A 21,624-nucleotide genomic window follows, 5' to 3' on the forward strand; every position below is an offset into this window, starting at 1 on the left:
ACAGACAGAATCAGGAGACCTGTGCACCGGATATGCAGTTGTAGATGATGAAAGTATCATAGAAGCTGAACCCCTTGGCTCACCACACTCAGAACAAGTTGCTGAGCTGGTCACCCTGACCAGAGCATGTGAGTTGGCCAACGGTAAGTCAGCAAATATATACACGGACTCTAGGTACGCCTTTGGAGTGGTGCATGATTTTGGGGCCCTGTGGCACCTCAGAAATTTCATGACGGCAGCTGGCACACCTGTAGCGCATGCGTCCTACATCAAAAGGCTTCTGACAGCAATACAGGAACCAGACAGAGTGGCTGTTATCAAGTGTAAAGCACACACTCACAACCAAGACCCAATTTCACTTGGTAACAGCCAGGCAGACGAAGCTGCAAAATCTAAAGCCAGCACCACCATACAAACTGACATCACACCACTGATGACATTTAACACGGTTAACACGCAACAGTTAATTGAAATGCAAAATTTGTGTTCCCTACAGGAAAAGGCGGTCTGGAAGGTGAAGGGATATGGTCAGGAGTCCTCAGGACTTTGGACAGATGGACACGGTAAGCCAGTGGCCCCCAGAGCATATCTCCCAAGCCTAGCTGAGGCGGCACACGGTCTGACTCATCTGGGTAAAGAAGGTATGTGCAAGCTGGTAAGAGCCTACTGGAGTGCACCAGGGTTCTCTTCTCATGCAGGTAAGAAAGCAATGACATGTCTTACTTGCTTGAGGAAGAATATTGGTAAGGCAATACCAACAGAGCCATCCCATATCCCTCCTACAGACGGACTTTTTCAGGTAATACAAAGCGACTTCATACAGTTACCACCCTGTAGGAATTTAAAATATGTATTAGTATGTACTGATGTGTTTTCAAACTGGGTAGAAGCATTCCCCGCTGCCACAACTACTGCCATGTTCAATGCAAAGAAAATCGTGCAGTAATTTCTGTGCAGATATGGTATCCCTAGAGTAATTGAAAGTAATAGGGGTACCCATTTTACAGGTGAAGTCTTTCAGGTCATGTGCAAACTGATGGGTATTAATAGCAAGCTGCATACGCCGTACCGGCCACAGGCGAGTGCGAAGGTGGAGCGTATGAACAGCACTATTAAGAATAAATTGAGCAAAGTGATGGCTGAAACTGGATTGTTGTGGCCAGAAGCTTTGCCACTAGTGTTGTACAGCATCAGAACCACTCCCAGGTCACCGCTTAACTTATCACCCTTCAAAGTTATTTTTGGTCGACAACCCCATGTAATGATAGACTCCCAGGATGATTTGAAGTGCAATAATGAAATAACTGTGCAATATTTGGTTAGGATGAGCCAGCAGCTGAGAAATCAACAAAGAAATCTAAAGCTGGTGATTCCTGACCTACCGAACAGTAATTGTCATGACATTGAGCCTGGGGATTATGTGATGATTCGAAATTTTTTATGCTCAGGTTGCCTCATAGACAGGTGGGAAGGACCGTATCAAGTTTTGTTGACCAGCACGACAGCACTAAAGGTCGCTGAGAGAGAGACTTGGGTCCACTCGTCCCACTGCAAGAAGGTTGCTGACCCGGAGAAAACTTGTGACAAAGAGCAAGGTGAAGAGAACCTTGTATCACTAGAGAATTTGTTCCGGGAAAGCTGAGAGGCAGGACTGTTGAACGGCAACTAAGCGCGGAGAACAACAAAATCAAGGACGGTTGTTGTACCATTTTTCCTTTTTTTTTCACCTCACCCCCCACTGCATTTTTTCTTTTATTTTGTTTACCTTCTTATTTTTCTTTTTGCTCCTTCACGAAATGGAACTACCTTAAGAGACTGCGTTTCGGGTTTTTCTTGTAACTCTGTTATTGATCAGGACAATCTGTTTTGTGAGGGTCCCAGAGACGTCGAGCAAGGATCTGGAATGGGTTCTGATGGCGAGTATGGATTTGTAAGATCTCAGGAGCAGCACATCACTCTAGTAAAGGCTGGTATCAGTAGGCAATCTGGTAGTCACAGAGCTCGGAGGCAATGTGAGGGGTTATTGTTTGATGAATATTGTATATGTAGTCATTGCGAGAACATAGTCGAAGATGGGTGCATCCAGAGATGTCAGGCAAACAGTAATATCGACATTGGCCGACATCCATTGAGTGATTACCACTCATTAGTGGGTAAGGTTTTAAACCAAACAGAATACTGGGTGTGCTCACAGGTACCTCAAGGACAGAGTAAGTCAGGATTAGTGCCATTCCCTTTAACAATAGATGAGGTACTCGAATTACGGGGGGGGGGGGGGGGCGGGGGGGAGACCGGTGGACAAGAAATTCAATATCTCTAGGCCCCCTAGTTTGAAGCTCCACCAGTACCACGAAGATAGGTCACTGTTGTGTTTTAATATTTCCAATTTCCGAAAACCAGGAAATTGGGAAGTGACGTGGAATAACTAGACAATGACCTTTTCACACAGAGCTTATAGGCTTCCTATCGACTCTGAACTTGTACGCAAGATAGCCAATAGTGGAAAGTATTTTCGGTACCGGTATACACGTGGGAGCAAGAAAGGTATCTCAGGGGTATTGTGCCCATATCATCCAACCTGATACTTGTACTGAGCAAAATGAGAGAACTAGGGATTGGTTTCTTTATAAGGAAGATTTGTGATATGGTGTTGTTACATTTTGTCCCCTATGTTCTCCCAGATGATGCCTATTTCATATGTGGGAGGAAAGCGTACAAGTGGCTTACTCCGAGCTCTGAGGGGTTGTGTTATATTGGAAGAATACTACCAGAGGTCATGACCATAACCCACGACAAAATGAAAGACGTTCACCGCAACGCTCAGACTCCTTATACTCATACCTATTATGAACACATCATCAAGAGACATCTTATAGATTGAACAGAGCACGCAGCCTCTGATTTGATCCACGAATCTACCGGGATTCAGTTCCTACTCGCATTAGATATCACCCGTACTGCCAGAGGAACTATAAATTATAAGAACATCCATGCGCTGGCGAACTTGATAGATAATATCACTGAGATGTATGATGACACCTTCAGGTATACAGGAAGGGAGTTACAAGCCTACAAGAATGAATTGATCAAGCACAGGATGGTCCTTAATTACATTACAGCTTTGACAGGTGAGTACTGTGTTACCCTGGCAACTCAATATGGTGTGAAGTGCTGTACATACATTACGAATAGCACTGACGACCCCACGGAGATCATCGATCAAAAGATGGACAAGATCTTGCAGTTAAGTGGGAGTTCAGGAGGAAACACAACCTTACCTTGACGGCTGTGGGTAATGAACTGACCGGCTGGTTCTCATGGTTGAACCCATGCAGATGGTTCTCAGGATTAGGAGAGTGGGCACAGAATGTTATTATGAGTGTTGGAAAGTTTCTTCTTTGTATTCTGGGTGTCATCATAATTATTGGTCTGATATTCAGGTGTGTTCAAATCTTGACACGGCGCAAACACAGCACAAATTTGATAAGTCTAAGGAGCGAGGGCATTGTTACAGCAGCAGATTTGATTTATGATCCATCCGTAGAGACAGTGTTATGATAAGGATTGCAAATGAATTTCATGGCCTGTTTCTTTCACCATTTCTCTCTGTTTCACCCCTCTACCCAGAAACATCCAACCGGAAAAGACGTCAACCATACCCAGTGTTATGTGAATGTATTTTTATATATGTGTCTTACCTTCATCACTGCAACCCTTAGTTAATGGCACACATAGTAGTCAGGTGTTACCCACATATAGTAGCACTCACATATGATCCCCCTCCATGTATCATCAGATAAATGTGCTCCCCATTTGTTGGAAATAAGAAGCCGAAAAGGGTGAGGGGTAAAAACCCTTGCCCGAAAAGAGCTCGTAGTGTTTGTTTGCCCATTTACAGACCCTTAATACGGGATGAGAAGGATTTAATGTATACTTCGCAATACCTTGAAGCTTGCTTAGAACATATACGGCATGATGATACATGCCCCTCAGACATTGATTCATACATACATGCTTTTTACTATCCCACTAGGCTATACATTTCATACCTACAACTCTCCCCGATCATCAAAACTTTGTATATATTGTATAGGTAATATTTTCAGATTATTAGTTAAGTGTGGCAGTTATTGATGACTGCCAAAGGGTGGACTGTCAAAAATATTATTGTCACACGCACCAAGTACAAACACCACACAGATGGCCTCCGTGCGTGTACTTGTTTTGACGTACGTGCACATGTCCGCAATTTGCGTAAAATCGCTCACGCGGTAGTGCGTATTAGTGCGTTGTATGAGTAATTACGGTAGCATATGTATTCGCATGGAAAAGCCACAAAAACACAGTTCATATTTAATCCATATAGTGTACGAATTACACATAGCCTACATGCACCACACCAGCGAGTTACACTTGCTTAAAAGGTAAAATAACAAAGGAATTCACCTTTTACAGGATATGAGGGGACAGAATTAGGTTAGGAGGTGGTGTTTGGTATCCAGCTGTACAGCATATTAAGAGCAATATTCTGGTAGCAGTTTGCAGAAGATAGCACGCTCCTGCGCATAGATATGCGCAGGAACAGAATAGTAATATTACACTGTATTTACTGTACTTTGATATTCGGCGGGAACCCAGTGGAGACCATCTGCAAGTACACCCGGACCAGGCATCGCCCACCTATTCAAACCGACCTATGACCCCTCCTGTACTGTAAATGACCAGCCCTTTGACCTATGGGTGAAGAGATTACAGTTTCTATTGTATCATGAACTGGACAAATGTATAAAAAGCCAAGCTGCCTGGCTGGTCAGATATTCTCTGAGGGTCATCTATCCAGACTGACTGAGGACCGGATCCGGGTGGCGCTTGCGAACAAACGTATGTATCATTGATTGTAGCCTGTATCTCTTATTGTGAATTGTATTACTATTGTAACCCCCTGTTAGTAAATAACTGTTGGTGGGTCGGATCCCAACATATTTAAATACAATTGGTGTCGTGTCCCTTTCCTGCTAAGGTTCAAAGTGGATTTCAGCCACACGTGTAGCTGCATTGTGCTTACAGCGTGTCGGTGTGTGTGTACGCAAAGTGTGTACTTTGTACCTCCCGGTATTTTACTCACCCTGTTTCATAATACTGTTCAGGGTTTTTATGTTGGGTCTGGATGCTCAAACTTGTTTGGTCACAGGAATCCTTCCTTCTTACCGTGTCCTTGTTTCCTCTAGACCAGAATGGAGCATCTGCCGGCAGACCAGTGACACGCTGGTTGCTAGACTTCAGTGTGGAATTGATTCTGTGACGTGATTCACTGCAAATTGCATCATGGGGAATCCAACCCCATGAGTCTGGATGCAGGAGGTTCAATCACAACCTGCAATCAACTTTTGGCCCTCTTAAAGTGGGGAGTGGAATTAATTTACATTACAGAGCCAGTGGTACCCTGGGAAAAAATGGCTGCTTGTAGCTGTCAAGGTTTTGAGTGGCAGCTAAGGAAAAAGAAGCACCTGACTTCCAGCTCTAACTTGGTGGTAGTATAACTTTAAACACTTCACCATGGAAAGAAAATATTTTTGCATATGGGAAAAATATAACTTTATCTGGTGTGCATTTGACAAGCAAAACCAGATCTAAGTACTCCTCATACAAATTTTATATACCATGAAATATACAAAGTCTGTGGTTGGAAATATGGAAAATTTGTCAGTAATGCAAAACTTACGTCTAAAAAAGTGTAAAAATTTTATCTCCACTCTAGCATGCAACCTTATTCCCTTCCAGGTTGTAGGACACAGTGCCACCAGGTGGCTGATTAGCGCAAGTTCTCTTTCTATCATGTTTATTAGATTGTTATTCGGATGGTACCATTCCCTTATGTGTGTTCAGCTCACAAATTGCTACTGTATGTTATAAACTTGCTTACTGACCCAGACAAAAAACATATTTGGTCCAAGTTAAGAACATGGGACCCACTACCTTTGGTGCTGCCAGCTTTGCTGTCCTCTGCTTTGCATACTACCATTGGATACTAACACTGACAGTTGTTAGCATTACCATCAGGGCATGTCTGTGATCCAGGTCCTCTGTATGTCTCCTCTCTGGCGGCAGCAGGAACTGTGCAGGAGGCTACAATGGCGGGGACAGCACTGGAGGCTCCCTTCAGCTGTATTCACACATGCCATCCACAGTCCTATCTGCCGTTGGAGAGGAGACATGCAGAGGAGCCGGACTGCAGAAATGCTTCGATGGTAATGCTAACAGCTGTTGTTGCGTGCAATGGTAGTATGCAGAGCAGGAGACCTGGAAGTAAGCGGAGTCAGTGGTAGTGGACCACATATAAGAAATCATTCAGATGCAATGTTTTCAAACTACGCATGCGTCTGAGCTGCAGTGCGTCTGGTCAAATGCAGGCGTTTCATCTCACTCATTACTAGGACAGAAATGATGTGTCAGCAGTGGGCTTCCCTATGCACAGGTTAGCTTCGGCCCATATTACTATATATTCGCAATCCCATTCGGCAAAAGATAGCAACTGCACCAGCAAGAACAACATCTGAATTAAGTCCATTTTGGACTTGAACCAAATATGCCCTCTGACCATGTGTCTTTTCCTTGGAGTCAGTGTATGTATATAGCGACGGGGTGAGATCCCCCTATCTCGGCAGCAGTACAATCCCATAATGGTGGCCACCATTACGAAAGCAGTAATGCTATTCTGTCTGAATGTGTGGGGCTGTTCTTTACTGACCCTGGAAGTATAGGGCTGCTATTAACCCAAGCGCAATCACTTGGTGAGCGATTGCCTTGTCCGGGAGCGTCACCGACCGGTAGCACAGGAGGCCACCGTGGGGGGAGCACAGAGCAGGCAGAATTCATCCACAAAGCCCTGGGTAGGTCAGCCCGGAAGTGGTCATCAGCACTGTTGGAGTCGGCTGGTATGCTGCAAGTCCACGTCTGGAAGGGGCAACTCCAGGTCCCGGCCCAAATCTAGCCCGAGGCTGCCGCAAACTGTAGAGACACAAGATGTGTCCCCCGACTCCGTGGACACACATCCCTGGCGTGGCAAGGTGGCAGATAGGTGGAGAGGGTATTCAGGAGCTTGATCCAGTCACTAGGTAGCTGAAGTAGGACACTAATAAAGATGCTAGGTAGGAGCCCCCTAGAATTTCATCTGTTCTCGCTTCCTGTCAGGCCAAGCCCCCACTGTTTTCTGATTTGAATTTTTACTCATTATGGGCAATAGCGGGCTGAACACAAATATTTTTTAAGAGTGGCCCAGATGCAGCACACTTGCTCTTTGGACACAATTTTTTTTTTTTTTTTTTTTTATAAATTCTTTATTTTCAAATATCTTTTTAGATTCAATCAATATAGGGATCATGTACAATACAATAATACAAAATGTGTATCAGAAAACCTGCATAAAGAGAAAAAATATGAAATATTCGTACATAATCCTTTTTCACAATGAACAGGCAAGGTGCAAAATTTTTTTTTCGAAATCGGAATAGTAAAGGATAAGTAGCAGTGAGTTAAAGGGAGCAAAATAAAAATAATGACCCATGAATATAATTATGTTCACGTTAGACTATGTCTAATCCTATCAAGGAGGGGTTACAGGTGCTAGAGCCAGAAAGGATGGAAGAAAGAAGAATCTTTTTTGGTACATTTTGATCTTTATATATTTTTTAGAGGGACTAATTATTTATTGTGTATATCAATAATTTTTTAATTGAAGAAATAAGGATGTTATAAATTTAGATTAGTTGGTGGATTATATGTAAGTTTTATGTATCTTATAGTGTGTATTATGCATCGTTTTAAACTGAGTGCACCGCTGTGATAAGAAATAGCAGGACATCCCCTTATACCTGTGGAACGCATGCGTCCACAGGCGAAGCTACTGTGGAACGCAGAGCGCTATTTATGACCGTAACGGAAGTGCGTCATCGGAAAGACCGGTGGAACGCATAGAACTTCCGGGTACGCGAGCGTGGAACGCAATAAGGACAGGAACCCCCAAAGTAGCTGACACAGGCTCTCAGGACCGGAGAACAGGCAGAATTCCAAACGACAGACCAGTGGACACCAAGAGGCAGGATACTGGATCAGACACAGGCAAAGCCACAGGACTCCTGGACAGGAATGTTTCAAGGCAGCAAGCAGCTAGACAGAAGCTATCACCGGAGTCTGTGTCAGGCAGTGAGGGAGAATATAACAAAGAATGCCTCCAATCACAGCAGGGACCCTAATTAATTATGTCATGCAGCTGCCCTGCTGCACGACTCCAAACTGACAGGTGCAATTAACAGACAGGTGAGGCTAAACACATGGAAACATGCTGCAATAACACAGATTCACCACCAGCAGCCAACAAGAGTCTTCTAAACCAGAGCAAAGGAAATCCTGGCCTGCAAGAGAACTATAACATAAAATACATGAACAGAAAGTGAACAGGAATGAACCACTGCTTGTGGTTCATAACAGTACCCTCTCCTTAAGGGTGGACTCCAGACACCCCATGACACCCAAAGGGAACAGAAACAGAAGTATAACATAAAATACATAACCAAAATGCAAAACAGGAATGAGCCACTACCGTGGCTCATAGCAGCCAGTGCCTCCATACAAAGGATGAAAATCAGCGGTGAATGAGGGCAACCCTGCTTTGTGCCATTTGTGATATGCAGTACTTCAGACAGGATACCATTGACTCTCACCTGCGCCGACGGAGCTCTGTATAAAGATAGAATCCTACTAAGGAAAGTTTCCCCCAGACCTAGTCTCCGCAACATCACCTCCATAAAATCCCAATCAATTCTATCAAATGCTTTTTCTGCATCGGTTGACAGAAGGACTAAAGGGATATTATTAGTAGACACATAAGAGATCAAGTCTATAACTTTAGTCGTATTGTCTCTAGCCTCACGACCCGGGAAAAAACCTACTTTATCAAAGTGGATGAGGCTAGGGAGAAGTGGCTTTAGACAACCAGCCATCAATTTGCCATAGAGCTTAATGTCTACATAAGTAGAGATATTGGCCCTCGTTCCGAGTTGATCGCTCGCTAGCTACTTTTATCAGCTGTACAAACGCATAGTCGCCGCCCACGGGGGAGTGTATTTTCGCTTTGCAAGTGTGCGAATGCCTGTGCAGCAGAGCTGTGCAAAAACATTTTGTGCAGTTTCTGAGTAGGTCTGGACTTACTCAGCCCATGCGATCACTTCAGTCTTTTTGGTGCAGGAATTGACGTCAGACACCCGCCCTGCAAACGCATGGACACGCCTGTGTTTTTCCAAACACTCCCAGAAAACGGTCAGTTACCACCCACAAACACCCTCTTCCTGTCAATCTCCTTGCGATCGCCCCTGCGAATGGATTCTTCGTTAAATCCATAGTTCAGCAACGATCCACTGTGTACCCGTACAACGTGCATGCGCACTGCAGTGCATACGCATGCGAAGTAGAGACCTGATCGCTGCGCTGCAAAAAACGGCAGCGAGCGATCAACTTGGAATGACCCCCATTGGCCTGTAGCTGGCTGCTAAACAAGGGTCCTTTCCCTCTTTAGGGATAACAGTAATATGTGCAGAAAGAGACTGGTCTGAAAATTGTGTCTGGGGTGAAACTGCATTACATGCCCGCAGCAGCAGAGGAATCAACTGATCCTGAAAAGATTTATATTAAGCTATCGGGAATCCATTAGGTTCCAGACTTTTCCCATTAGGGGAAGTATTATGGACACAAATTTTTATAGTGGCCCAGATGCTGCACACTTGCTCTTTGGACACAAAAATTTTAAGAATGGACCAGTTTAGGGATGGCCATTGACAATGGTCAGAAACTTATGATGGTCATCACTCGATGGCAGATGGTTTTACCATCAATGCCGGAGGGTCAACTAGTTTCCCACCATCGATGGTAACTATGAAACCACCAGCTGATGGTTTTCATTTTACACTAATAAAACACTAAAAAGGAGCACTTGATTAATTTAAATGATGTATTGAACGCACATACCTGTAAAAAAAATATTTTGGTTAATAACAATGTTTAAGCTCTTTTTTTAAAAAGTGGTGGAACGGAGATAATAAATTATATTTGTATCTCAATTGAGATTATACTGGACAGTCCTTTCCCACGGGTAACTCTCTCCCTGCTATCCCTAATGGTACCTCTCGCGGCTCGCTGTTAACAGCATCAGCGTGCACCGCGGGTGTAGCTGGTCCCGTCTCTTCCGTTGCTGCGGCTGCTCCGGCTCTGTGTTGCTCGTGCGGCGTGCTTGCTTGGGATCCTAGTCAGGATACTTTATGGTGCAGAAACGGAGGACATTCTATCAGTGTATGCCAACACTGATACGCTGACACGCTCCCAAGCAAGCACGCCGCACGAGCAACACAGAGCTGGAGCAGCCGCAGCAACGGGAGAGACGGGACCAGCTACACCCGCGGTGCACGCTGATGCTGTTAACGTTTACATACTTTACGATCCACGTGGACTACGATTGGGAATAGCACCTTGCACGAAGCACGGCGAGCGAAGTGAGCCATGTGAGGGGACACGGTGCACTAATTTGGGTTCCCGGTCACTTTACGAAGAAAACAACACCAAAAAAATAAAAAACAAAACTCATGTCAACCTTTTTCCCTGTAGACCTATTTCAGGTGTCGACCTATAGTGGTCGACCTAATAAGTGTCGACCTAGTTACAATCGACCCTGTGATCCATTCCACACCCCTGGAAGATAATCTTCTAGAAGCCAACAAAGAGGGACTGCTGATCGGTCAGCACAGCAGGACCCCCCACTTGGCGGCTGCACAGAAGATCATCAGTCAGGGAAATGTAAATGAACACACCATGCAGCTGTTCAGATTAGCAGCCACTGGGGAAATCAAAGTTGCGATGGTTTATGATGTTCCGATTGTGATGCTCCAATGTTCACATGCTTAAAAGCCCAATATTTTACAACATTAATTTTTTTTTATATATATAAAATCATTTTGAATAAGTTTAAATAAATGTTCTTGACCTAATTCAATTATAAAAAAACCCTGACAATTTCTGAGCGTTTTTTGGTGAAAAAATACCAGTTAAGTGATTAAACAGTGCCCAGATACTGCACCCCACTTGCTGGCTGTACAGATAGCCCCCTCCATAAACATACACCTGGCCGCTGACCCGCAGAGAGTGGACACAGCATGAGGACCACTCTGGTCACTTTTCAGCGGCAACTCACACTCACTGTAGGAATGGCCATCAACCATCGATGATTAGAAATCATTGATGGTCTATAGCCGACAACTAGTTTTACCATTGATTGCTGAGAACCAGATGGTTTTCCCCTGTCGATGGTAGATGTGTGCCCGATAGTTCTTCCCCCTCCTAGACAGAGCTGCCCCCGTCGGCTCTTACAAAAAGATACTGGGGTATATTCAATAAGAGTCGGGTCCATTCCGACATGCAGTTGTCGGAATGGACCCGACAACCCCTATTCAAAAGAGCGGCCAAATCCGACTGTCGGATTTGGCTGCTCCCGTTGTCCTGTCCTGCTGCTGTCAGCAGCGGGGGGAGCTGTCAGCGGCGCCGGGGGAAGGAAGCTGTCTGAGGTGCCGGGAGGAGGTGATGTCTGCGGCGCTGGGAGGAGGTGATGTCTGCGGCTCCGGGAGGAGGTGATGTCTGCGGCGCCGGGGGGGGGGAGCAGCGGAGGAGACGGAGCGGAGGGGAGAGAAGAGGAGGAGACGGGGGAGCAGCGGCTGCAGCAGTGTAACAACAGGAGGCTCACGGCAGTGTCCACCCGGCTCCAGCAAGCGGGAACTCGCTTGCTGGAGCCGGGTGGACGCTGCCACTGGGTTTCTGCTCTCCCGCTGCTCCGCCGTCTCCTGCTCTCAGCTCAATCCTCTCAATCCGACTTTTTTTAAAGTCGGATTGAGATTGTCGGAAACGGGGCTAGAACCTGTCGGGTTTGGCCCCGCTTCCGACAATGCACGCTGATCGGCGGCTTCGGTTTCCCGACTTGTCGGAATAAATGGGGCCATAATGAATAGGTCGGAACCCCTTCCGACCTAAAACTGTCAGAAGCTGCCGTCTTTTCGACAAGACGGCAGCTTCCGACACTTATTGAATATACCCCACTGTGTGCTGTGTTATGCCACAGTGCCGCAGCACCTGTGCCAGGAGTAGGATGGCTTTCCCACCTCCAGACTTGACAGGATCAGTTATGAGCACTGGCGTATTTATAATGGGTGCAGTGTGTGCGGTGCACATGGACCCCCAGGGGACCAGGGGGGCCCACACTGCACCCATTAATTTAAATACTTACCCTCCAGAATCCCACGGCACAGCAGCAGCGCTGCTGAAATTACCGGGAAAATGTTGCAGCGCCATTCTGCCGGTGATTCGCGCATGCGCAGTAGGAAAATCACTGAGAAAATGGATATGCGCATGCGCTCTAGGCTCTGGGACAGAGATGGGTCTTCTAGGGACCCTAGTGCCCTGAGCTGTACAGTGCTGCCGGCTAGAGAGGAGGGGACCCAGACGGAGCTTGCACATGGGCCTTCTCCTCTCTAGAAATGCCCCTGGTTATGAGTCAGCAGCTCCACCCACTCTCACAGGCAGTCACCACTGCTGCCGACTTGCGCATGATGTAGGCCACAGGTTCTCAAACTCAGTCCTCAGGATTCCACACGGTTCATGTTTTGCAGATCACCTGTAGATTTTTAAAATGTGACAGTTGGTGATACACAGTGCACCTGCTGGGTGACATGGAAAACGTGAACCGTGTGGGGTCCTGAGGACCGTGTTTGAGAACCACTGATGTAGGATAACCATACTATGGGGGGTTTCCAATTATCCGCGCTCCCTGACCGCTCCGCGTGAGGTGTGACTTGTCAGTTATTTTGTTTCGCCTGCCTCGTGCAGGCAAAACCAAATTTCCAGAAACAACCCCGTTTTTATATTCAAATTGGACTGTTTCTTATGAAAGCACACAGGTTTCAGTGAACCTGTGCATTTTGGAGAAGAAAGCTTTTTTTTTTTTTTTTTACAAATTATCTAACTGGATAGCCTGTAAAAAAATATTGGCGAAACATCAGTAAAAAGTGTAAAAACCCAATGTTTTATATCATCTAATTGTATACCCCCTATGGGTGGGATGTACTAAGCCTTTGTCGAAGTAAAAAAAAAAAAATATTACATAAAGAGAACATACAAACTACACACATATAAGTCGCTATACTTGCAAATACGCGCACACGCATTTACATGGACATGCCACAGAGATGGATTCGACACCTATTTCATACAGTACATAATTATAATAATATCAAGCGCCAGACATCATGATGATTTAGAATTGTATATAATGAAGTAATGTCATGTATGTGTATTATTTGAACGAAACCAGATAGACCGGTCATGTTTACTATTGAAGCAACCAGATTGATGTGTAGATTCATTTGATGCTTGTTGTGAAGTTGTGGGACATTGCAGCAGATAATTATGATTACATGTATAAAAACTAAAATCACTTTTATTAGAACAATACATAGACCAAACAGGTAGTGTACAGGAAACTCAGGCCAGCCCTTTGGACGTCCCCAAGGCTGAACCTGTTCAGCATATACAAAGAAACTAGTGACTCATCATGAATGAGAGAGAGTCCCCTCCCCCAAACTAGATAACACATTTTGCTGATCACACTGGAAGGTAGTTCCTGTTTTGGTCTCAGAGGAAGATGGAGTCACAGCATTACTTTACAACTTTACAGAGAGAGAGAGAGAGAGTGATATGGAAAGACGAATTTATATAACTTAAGGATAATGGTATTGTATGCTGGCATGTAACTGTATGTAACTTTATGTATTAACTGCTTACTGTGTGAGTTGTAATCATGTAACTATAGGTATACTGTACTTTGTAATATATATTGAATCCATATCCTTTTAATAACAAATATATACATCAATGAGCTTTGGAACTCAGATAATGTGTGGGTGTATTGTTTTCTCTTATGGGATGCAGTGTTTTGCGATGTATAGCGCACATTCATGGGATATGGTAGTAAGAGATGCAGGCATTTATGATATATTAGAGCGGGCATTTTAAATATTTGTGAGAAATCAATTTGGCATTCTTAGATGGGGCTGGTCCGCGATATCACGTTCTTAATGATGCACTGTACATTATAAACGTGACGCAGTGGTCGATCAGCTTGTGATGGACGCATCCTAAATGCTGAGAAAATCATATCCGTGTGTATTGTTGTGTTATTAGTAAGACGCTGATATGAAATTCAAGGGACAATGCGTTTCTCATAATATTTAAGATGCTAAAATGTATTTTTATTGTTGCAAAACAAGGTTCAAATAAGTCATATTGTGTTTGATTCAGATTGGATTGTTTATCTGTTAAGTAGGTTTAAAAGTTGCTGCATAGCCTTGATATAGTTTTTTTTTTTTTTACTCAGGCCTAAAATAACTTCTGGTGCTTGTATGGTGTGTGATTTCTTTGTGACAAAGGAAGCCGCATGGTCTGTCCTCCATTTTGGACTAACCACATGACCTGTCCACCATTTTGTATAACCCTCATGGATGTGGAAGGGGGAGGAGCAACGGCCATTTTGGGAAGGTCATTTTCTAAATGGCTGATTTTCACTGCTCAGAATAATCAGCTTTCCTTGGTCACATCAAACACCATTTATGAGTTACCAATGCATTTATTTAACCCATGCCATAGTCAATTACAAATAGTTTCAGCTGGGCCTAGTGAGAGTTAATAGATGAATACCTGATGTAAGAATTACACACAGATATAAACAAAGTTTTTTTTTCTCTATTTCCTTCCAAGACTTGTAGAATCTGCTTGCTATAAAATAGCCATTATATGCAAATGAACCTGTGTAACTACTTTTTCTTAGCAGTGAAAAAACACTTTTACAGGCAGGCAAAAGCACATAGCTTTGATATGCAAATTAGAAGCACTGAATGGGTAAATGAGTCTCATAGGAGACCAGTGAGTGGTATATATATATATATATATATATATATATAGCGCTGGAAGAGACTGGCACTCTCAGGACTTCATTCAAGTAAAAAAGGACACAGCGGTCACCTAGCTTGTGACCGCTGTGTCCTTTTTTACTTGAATGAAATCCTGAGAGTGCCACTCTATTCCAGCGCTATCTATGGCCGATTGACCATTTGTGGAGGCACCTGGGCATTTATATATTGTTTGTGAGAGTGCCGGTCCCTACACTGCTATATATATATATATATATATATATATATATATATATAAATATATATATTATATATAATATTATTATAATTATGCGTGTGTTTATATCAGTGTATGTTCTGCAAGATAGCTATCCAATCTGAATCATATCATTTAAATTATTGATTATTGCTAGAGTCATTATAGATCTGTGTGAAATAGGATACATTTGTTGCTATATAAAACTGAAATAACAGTATTTTAAGGAAGTAAGCGTAAAGACACAAACGCAGGTCTGCATAAAAGTTTATACAGAACAAGTTGTGTCTAGTGGGCAATAGTAATTAGTATTGTTCACATTTATACTTAGAGCTGTGTGATTCGCTTTATTGCGAACGCAGGGTTTTGTACACATGTCTCGGACAAAGTAAAGGACTGCGCACGCAGCGTAAGAGACACACACGGTCGCGTGTTTTCGCAAAGTGCGTAAGAATGCGGGCGCTGAGTACAAATTATACAATAGTTTGTTTAGTTTAAAGGTGGGACAGTAGTCACGCTACAATAGCACATAACTATCATATTTCAAAAGCAGGTCACTCTAAATTTAGTTTAAAAACTGTATTGCCTCTGGGGTAAAGCTGCCTATCTGAATGAATTAAAATTTTCTGTAAAGAAAAACAAAGTGTATTTGAGTGAGCGAACGTAGGAGTGAGTGGATATTTGAACCTGGAAATCGGGATCCCGTCGTGTGGTACATCAAGTAAGAGGAGGCTTGGTGGCGTGAAGTGGCTGACTCACGTTAGTATAAGGTTTAATACGCAAATCTTGAGGTGATTTGCAAAGGAGCGTGATAGTGCATAAGTATTGCGAAATATTGAAGTAAAAAGGTTTTTGTATTACGCTCCGGGCTGTGGGTCGCAGTTTGTACATCGACCCGTGGTCGTACGGCAGATAGGTAACAAGTACCTATATGCTGTGCGATTGGACCGTGCGTTTGTGGGTGCGATATATATAGCGCAACTTGATACCCCTTTACGAACTTTTGCGTAAAATCGCGGTATCATTAGCGCTGTGTAGAGCATACGCAAGCGTGATTTGTGTATAAGTGTATAGGGAGTTTTCGCTGGTCTCTCTCAGGAAAATCTCCAGCGGTGTATATTCACTGGAATAGGTAAGTCACTCCTAAACACTTCCAGTGAATAGAGGCCTCACTGGGTTCGCGGTGGTCACTATTGGAGTGAGTCGTGGTACTCGGTGGAGAAGGAGTGGGTGAAAGCGCTCTAAGAACTTTCACCGTCTATTCGTATTGAGCATTGGGGATTGCGTAAAAAGGAAAAAGTCCGCGATGGGATCCAATTGCACAAGCGGTGGACGTTTTGTAGCCAGGGTTCAGGTTGAGGTGCCGCAGCCCAAGGGGTCAGCGAGGTTTGTTATGTGTGGTAAATATGGATCACACACGGAATACTTTTTGTCTGAATGGGTACGTATGACTGACAAAGATAGGGTACCATTCCCTAGGGTGGGCAGCTTTGAACCAGAGGTATTGCAGAACTTAAGGATAAGAATATGTCTGATAAAATCCCGAACACAAAGGGTCAGACATACAAATTGTTTAAACCTGTGACAGCAAGAGGGGTTGGTGAGTTTGATCCTAAGGTATTGCAGGTGGTATGTTTAACCAAAGTCATATAAGACAAGAATGGAAATATAAGAACTGTTTGAACTTGTAGCAACAATAAATAAGTAGGAAGAAAAAAAGAGAATGCAAGTACACCGCCTTATGTAGATGTGGAAGCAGTTATGGCCAGCATACAAACTATAGAAAATAATAATATGAAAAATATGACTGTAACCTATATATGTACTAATGAATGTTAAAGTTTTATTTAGGAGGAGAAGGTGACCTGATCGTTTTCAGCCATTTCTCATGCACCCAGAGGAGTATCCAACCGGTAAAAGAAGAGCAGTAGCCTGTGGGGGAAGTGGCAGAGACCAGTGGAACAGGTAAGTATGGTATCATTCGTGTACATATATAGTAAAAAAAATAAAAAAAATAAAACAAAAAAAAATCAAGAAAGTAATGTCAGAAATGGAGAAAAAACCTGTCCGCACATTAGTATTTGCCAGTAGGAAAGCGGACAGAGACAAGGTAACCCCAGGGTATTTCTTTCAGTTACCATATAAGAAGTATTCATTCCTAGTAATGCCCCTAGCAAAGATGAGCTTGGAAATGTTTGTTGGACCACGTACAGACCTTTAATACAGGATGAGAAGGATTGAATGAAATACTTTGCATTACCTAGAAGCTTGTTAAACGTTTTTTTTTTTAGTCTTTTGCAGAAATAGAAAACTCTCCATCTGGATAAGATCACTGGTAAACACTAATTCGGCAAATGGGAGATGGCTGTCTCTGTGCAAATGGACGGGCTCAATAAGGCATTGAGTGTCAGGGTGCAGACTTCTTTGCAAAATTGGAAAGAAGTCACAGTAGCTAATCTTAGATAGTGTGCTATTGAACATCACAAGAATAGTGCTAGGCACAGAGAACAACAGGTGGAGAGGTTGAGGATGGTAAGTATACTGGCACATACAGGAAAGACCCATCAGTCCAAACCCCAGATCCCTAATGGTCAATAATATGTTACACTTGTAGGAAGGAAGGGCATTTTGCCAGAGATTGTAGGAGTAGTAGGACACATAGTCAATATAGATCCCCTAGACAGAAAACACAAGCCACATTATTAAACATATAGACAGGACCAAGGGACATATAGTAAGGAATCATAAGCCATATAGAAAACACAGATTCGGTTAATGGGAAGAACAGAATAAATGCAACTTACTAATGTTACATTTCACTGTTCTCGATGCATGTCCATCACAGGTAGAGGAAATTAACTCACAGATACCGGGTTCCCTATGAACTTAGGATGGACAGGACACTGGATTGATGGCTGGGATAGTCCCAGTAGAGATAAGAAACAGATTTTTTTTTAAGGGGTATAGACCAAGTAGAGAATCACTTCCCCGTAGTGCCCAATCCAGTTGTCAAATTTTTATAAAATCTTCTTCACCTCTACAAACTCATCTGTCACCAACCACTATTTTGTTTCTCTACAGTTTCCTCTTCATCTTTTGCGTTCACACAGGGTGGTACAATACATGGACCCAATTACAGTTCAAACTCCACATGCCTAGGTCCTTCAGAGTTCTGCCCAAACCCAGTATATCTCAATAGCACGATGACACCAGTATTACTGCAGTGTGCCTTGTCATGCACAAAGGGTGGAGAATGGGAATACTGGTGAAGGGAAATTTTGTATAGACACTGATATGCCTGTTGGTGAATGGCAAACCTGACATTTGCTTTTTCATTTTCTTCTTCTTTCTCTCCTCTAGAGATGTTTCTTTTTTCTTTTCTTTTTGTGTTATGCTCATGGTACTCTACATTGCAAACACATGATAGTTAAATTAAGATACAAAAAAAAATAAGAATTTACTCACCGGTAATTCTATTTCTCGTAGTCCGTAGTGGATGCTGGGGACTCCGTCAGGACCATGGGGAATAGCGGCTCCGCAGGAGACAGGGCACAAAATTTAAAAGTTTGACCACTAGGTGGTGTGTACTGGCTCCTCCCCCTATGACCCTCCTCCAAGCCTCAGTTAGGATACTGTGCCCGGACGAGCGTACACAATAAGGAAGGATTTTGAATCCCGGGTAAGACTCATACCAGCCACACCAATCACACCGTACAACTTGTGATCTGAACCCAGTTAACAGTATGATAACGTAGGAGCCTCTGAAAAGATGGCTCACAACAATAAACAACCCGATTTTTTTGTAACAATAACTATGTACAAGTATTGCAGACAATCCGCACTTGGGATGGGCGCCCAGCATCCACTACGGACTACGAGAAATAGAATTACCGGTGAGTAAATTCTTATTTTCTCTGACGTCCTAGTGGATGCTGGGGACTCCGTCAGGACCATGGGGATTATACCAAAGCTCGCAAACGGGCGGGAGAGTGCGGATGACTCTGCAGCACCGAATGAGAGAACTCCAGGTCCTCCTTAGCCAGGGTATCAAATTTGTAGAATTTTACAAACGTGTTCTCCCCTGACCACGTAGCTGCTCGGCAGAGTTGTAATGCCGAGACCCCTCGGGCAGCCGCCCAAGATGAGCCCACCTTCCTTGTGGAGTGGGCATTGACAGATTTAGGCTGTGGCAGGCCTGCCACAGAATGTGCCAGTTGAATTGTGCTACAAATCCAACGAGCAATCGTCTGCTTAGAAGCAGGAGCACCCAGCTTGTTGGGTGCATACAGTATAAACAGCGAGTCAGATTTTCTGACTCCAGCCGTCCTTGAAATATATATTTTCAATGCTCTGACAACGTCCAGCAACTTGGAATCCTCCAAATCGCTAGTAGCCGCAGGCACCACAATAGGCTGGTTCAGGTGAAACGCTGATACCACCTTAGGCAGAAAATGAGGACGCGTCCTCAATTCTGCCCTGTCCGAATGGAAAATCAGATATGGGCTTTTATACGATAAAGCCGCCAATTCCGACACTCTCCTGGCTGAAGCCAGGGCCAGTAGCATGGTTACTTTCCATGTAAGATATTTCAAATCTACCGATTTGAGTGGCTCAAACCAATGGGATTTGAGAAAATCCAAAACTACATTGAGATCCCACGGTGCCACTGGGGGCACAACCGGGGGCTGTATATGTAGTACTCTGTCGGGGCCTTCCTGGCCTCACACCATGCAACATATTTTCTCCAAATGCGGTGATAATGTTGTGCAGTCACCTCCTTCCTGGCTTTGACCAGGGTAGGGATGACCTTATCCGGAATGCCTTTTTCCCTTAGGATCCGGCGTTCAACCGCCATGCCATCAAACGCAGCCGCGGTAAGTCTTGGAATAGACACGGTCCCTGCTGAAGCAGATCCCTTCTTAGAGGTAGAGGCCACGGATCTTCCGTGAGCATCTCCTGAAGTTCCGGGTACCAAGTCCTTCTTGGCCAGTCCGGAGCCACTAGTATCGTTCTTACTCCCCTTTGCCGTATAATTCTCAGTACCTTGGGTATGAGAGGCAGAGGAGGGAACACATACACTGACTGGTACACCCATGGTGTTACCAGAGCGTCCACAGCTATTGCCTGAGGGTCTCTTGACCTGGCGCAATACCTGTCCAGTTTTTTGTTGAGGCGGGACGCCATCATGTCCACTATTGGTCTTTCCAATGGACTACAATCATGTGGAAGACTTCTGGATGAAGTCCCCACTCTCCCGGGTAAAGATCGTGTCTGCTGAGGAAGTCTGCTTCCCAGTTGTGCTGACAGTGCTATCACATGATTTTCCGCCCAGCGAAGAATCCTTGCAGCTTCTGCCATTGCCCTCCTGCTTCTTGTGCCGCCCTGTCTGTTTACGTGGGCGACTGTCGTGATGTTGTCCGACTGGATCAACACCGGCTGACCCTGAAGCAGAGGTTTTGCCAGGCTTAGAGCATTGTAGATTGCTCTTAGTTCCAGTATATTTATGTGAAGAGACGTTTCCAGGCTTGACCACACGCCCTGGAAGTTTCTTCCTTGTGTGACCGCTCCCCAGCCTCTCAGGCTGGCATCCGTGGTCACTAGGACCCAGTTCTGTATGCCGAATCTGCGGCCCTCTAACAGATGAGCACTCTGCAACCACCATAGCAGAGAGACCCTTGTCCTTGTCGACAATTTTATCCGCTGATGCATCTGCAGATGCGATCCGGACCATTTTTCTAGCAGATCCCACTGAAAAATTTGTGCATGGAATCTGCCAAATGGAATCGCTTCGTAAGAAGCCACCATTTTTCCCAGGACTCTTGTGCATTGATGCACAGACACTGTCCCTGGTTTTAGGAGGTTCCTGACGAGTTCGGATAACTCCCTGGCTTTCTCCTCCGGAAGAAATACCTTTTTCTGAACAGTGTCCAGAATCATCCCTAGGAACAGCAGACGTGTCGTCGGGATCAGTTGGGATTTTGGAAAATTCAGAATCCACCCGTGCTGTTGGAGCACTACTTGAGTTAGTGCTACTCCGACCTCCAGCTGTTCTCTGGATCTTGCCCTTATCAGGAGATCGTCCAAGTAAGGGATAATTAATACGCCTTCTGTCACAACTGAGGGCCTGAGCTGACGGGAGGCAGCCTCAGTTGTAGGGGCTGAGATGTAACGGAACCTGGGAGGTTGTATCAGACCCCTAGACATGTAAGTAACATGTAGAATAACTGCCCGAAGGCGTGACCACGACAACCAGGATAAAAGTCAATGATGTTTATTATGACAAACTCCGTAACACAGCAGCAGTAAAAGGAAACATAAAAGTCAACAGAGGATAAATACAATTCCTGGGTACTACAGGGTGGCAAGGGCCAC

The sequence above is a fragment of the Pseudophryne corroboree genome, chromosome 3, assembly GCF_028390025.1.
Source record: "Pseudophryne corroboree isolate aPseCor3 chromosome 3, aPseCor3.hap2, whole genome shotgun sequence".
NCBI lineage: Eukaryota > Metazoa > Chordata > Amphibia > Anura > Myobatrachidae > Pseudophryne > Pseudophryne corroboree.